Below are 3,769 nucleotides of genomic sequence, written 5' to 3' on the forward strand. Positions count from 1 at the left end.
TCGGTTGACGCCCAGACATTTAAAGCGACAGTGCATAATTCTCGAGTGATCTAATCTTCTTTTAGTGCCTGCGGGCCCCAGCTCTCTTAACTACCGAGGGGGCAATTTAAAGGGGCGGGACCCCAACCACCACCACCCTTGCCTCACAGGAAACATCCAGAAACCTTGTCTTGAAGAAATTGTAACTCTCTAAAAAGAAAAAAATCTTTTAAAATCCCCGATGGCCTCTGGGCGTGGTGAATTTTTAAGTGCTTCACAACAAGATTGTGCGCTCCATTGCTTCTGGACATTTAACCCGTCAGACTTCCTGTCCAGCATCCTGTCACTAACAAGTCCTCCGCTGGCTCAACCTGGAGCTTGAGGAAATGACAGAGTCTGGCGTGGACTTCAAAGCCTTACAAAACAGAAGCAAGAGGTTCTTCAACAAGCTAGGGTCTGCTTTACTGAACAAAGTCCCTGTTCTGGCTTCGAGTGGGAGAGATGAGGAGACAAGTGGTGGGTTAGAAAATTTAATCTCAGAGTCAGACTGTTTGGGTTCAAAATTTTCCACTATTTATGGAGAGAGCAAAGCTCATTTCTTAATTCTCCATCCTCTTGGGTAAGCTGAAGGTGGTAAGGACGAGTACATAACTTGTGGATTTGGTGTGAGTTTAGTTCCCAGTAGACTAGTACAGTGCCTCATGTTGCACTGTATGACCCAGAGGCTACTCAGCTGAAAATGAGCCCTTTTGGGCTCTGGGTGAGTCCAGAAAAGGCCCATGGGGACGAGTTCAATAGGACTATTGTGCAAAGAGCTTGGAGGTATATATGCACCTTCTTCAACAGGAAGAAAGGTTCCTGCTCCCTTGTCTTCCTGTTCTGCCCTTCCACTCTGCCCCTCCTTCCTGCCTGATTTATATAGTATCACACATGGTTCCCAAATGTTGCCCCCTAGTCTTCCTAATACTGGGGGCGGGGGCACTCCCAGGACAGAGCTGCCGGTATTTCTGGTTTGCCCCCAAGACTTGAGTAAAGGCATCTGCCCTTCCCAAGCACTCGGAGAACATAGCTCTGTTCCTGCTTGTGGCTATGGTGGGAGCAGAATGGGAAAGTGCCCTCCCAGTGGGGAACCTCCCCTCACTTGTGGCCTCTATTTTTAGTGCTTCCCCAGGCTCTAGCTGGAGAAACCGTTTAGTCATCAGGGTGTTTATTTTCCCGGCTGTTTCCGACGTCGGGAAAAGCAGAATGTTGAGACTGGAGAGATTCAGGGCTGCTGTAAAAGACGTCTTAGGAACAGGCCTGGGAACGCAGCCTTCAGGCCATTGGGTCCCAGCTTGTAGGAAAACAAAACAGGATGGGCCCGGGACAGCTAGGCCCTCAGGAGTTTTCAACCTGCCTCAGCCTTGGAGGCTACCCAAACTATCCAACCCTCTGGCCCAACTCAATTTGAAGATTGTTTCTCAAAACATAACCAAAGCCAGAAGAAATTCTTTCCCACAATCCCCCTCCCCAACCTCTCCCTGACCAACTTGGGGAGCCTCCAGCGAGCCACAATCCCAGCCGATCTCAAATGTGGGCCGTCCAGAGCTGTGATTGGTTGGCTGGTCCTCCTAGACCTGGAATGTTGAGTCCCTTAAAGAGGAATGAGGAAGGAAGGTGAGTCACCTGGGGAAGGTTTTAAAGGACTAGCGAAGAGAAAGCCCAGAGCCCCGGGAAGGTGGGGCCCTGGACGCTTACTGCTGACTTGACAACTCACAGGAGACCAGAGTAGGGGGCAGTAACACTACAAGTGGGACAAAACTTGGACTCTGAAAACGTCTTAGGAAAGGAGGTCTTGATTTCCACCAAAGACTGAAAAGGACCTAGATAATGTCGGAAGGTGGATGAAAACTGGACTTCCTGAAAGTGATTCTGAGTTCTTTTCTTCTGGCCCCTGAATTTCCCATCCCAGAATTCTCTGGGTAGCAAAAGACTGGGTTTCAAGGTCTCCTCTCCTTCCACGGCTCCTCTGGCTGTGCACCATCTCTTATCAATCAATGTGTTGTGTTAGCGCACCATGCTGTGTGTTTAGAGGTCAGAGGACAATTCCACGGAGTGGATCTTCCACCTTTCCATTGGTTTCCGGCCCAAACTCCCGTGGCCCAGGATTGCATGGCAAGCCCTTTACTGGCTGAGCCATCTCGCCCATCTGTTCTAAAGAAAAGTCACCTTCCAGCCCTGCTGTAAAATCTCCCGTGGGCTGAGACACTTAGATGCCCACCGACGTCCTAAAAAGAACACCCTGTAAACTCACCCGTAGCGTCATCTTCACAAGCCTATCTGGCAAACAAAACTTAACCCTCCTTTATCTGGCCGCCCCTTCTCAAGCTTCCCCGAGTCTCCTGAGCTTGAAAAGGTCCCTCCCGCTGGCCCCCTTCCCTCTCGGCACCCTGGCAGGCCTTACTCAACCTAGGAAAGTGCCCCTGCCTTCCCCTCTAGTCTGGGGAGCTGCTTGGCAGGACCTCCTCCGCTCACCTTGCCTTCCCCTGCGCCATCTGGATAGTTCTCAATCCCCACCTCCACCCGCGACTCCGCCACCGAGTCATCCTTCTTCCTCCAGTTTTTGGATGATCACAGCAAAGACCCCCCAACTCCCTCCCGGCAGCTGCCTCCAAGCTTGCGAGCCGGACCCTCAGCAGGTGGGAGTGCATTTTCTCCGTGTGAAGGTGGGGCTTTCCACGCTGCCCTTGTCTCCTCAGGACGCACTAGCTTGCTGGGTTTGTTTGGTTCCTAAGGTACTCGTCACCAGCTCCTGAGTTCCTGCGAGGATGCAGAGCTGGCGTGGTACGCGCTTAGCCAATGTATTCGCACAGCCGTGTGAGTTAGAATTGTGCAAACTCTGCTGAACACCTCATTTCTGCATCGATAACCAAGGTAGACAAGGACAAGGGTCGAGTCTGGGGTCCTACAACTCCACTTCAGGTCAGAGTTGGGGTGCAGGGTAGCAAAGCCCACCAGAAAGTTGTTGAGGTCCCTGTGGCACTGTAGTACCCTACGCTGAGAACCCGGGTGCCTGGGACCAGACCTGGGGGGGGGGAAGAGCAGAGGCCCCTGGAGCTGAGGGACAGCGATAGGTGCCAGAGCGATCCCGGGTCCGTGTACCCCCACAGGAGCTCCCTGCCCCCGGCTGGGCAGGATGTGGTGGCAGCTGCAGTTGGGTGGGCAGGATGTGGGGGTGGGGGCAGACAAACACAACCCTACTGTAGTCTCCCCCACAGCTCCTGCCTCCACCCCCTCCGAGTCACGTGCTTTCAGCTTGGGCACCGACGGACTATTTCTCATTTTCCGCGGAAGGACATTCCAAACTCGTCGCCTAGGACTTAAGTTGTACCACGCCATTTTCTCGCCCCTATTCCCAGCTTAGGGCAGAAAGTTTAACCAGGACACATTTCTGTTAAGCGCGAATTAACTCAAGAGAGGCCCCTTTAAATGCAAATGATTCGCCTTCTTGCTCCGCTCCCCCCCAACCCCCATCCCAACTTCTCTCCTCGTGCCCAAACTCCACCAGCTGCTATTGACGTCAAGCGTGCGTCAGCATCGCCAGCCCAACCAGACAGCACGTGGGGGGACGAAGGCAACCTTAAAGGGCCAGGAGCTCAGGGCCTGTTAGGTTACCAGAGAAAGGAAAAGCGAAGTGGGATGTCAGAAACTATAGGAACAGGAGGAATTTCAGGGGGACATTCAGAAGGACTTCATGAGGGCCACCAAGTGGCTCAGCGGATAAAGGTGCTTCAGTAGAAGCCCGGAGAAT

Source organism: Apodemus sylvaticus, chromosome 4, assembly GCF_947179515.1.
Source record: "Apodemus sylvaticus chromosome 4, mApoSyl1.1, whole genome shotgun sequence".
Lineage (NCBI taxonomy): Eukaryota > Metazoa > Chordata > Mammalia > Rodentia > Muridae > Apodemus > Apodemus sylvaticus.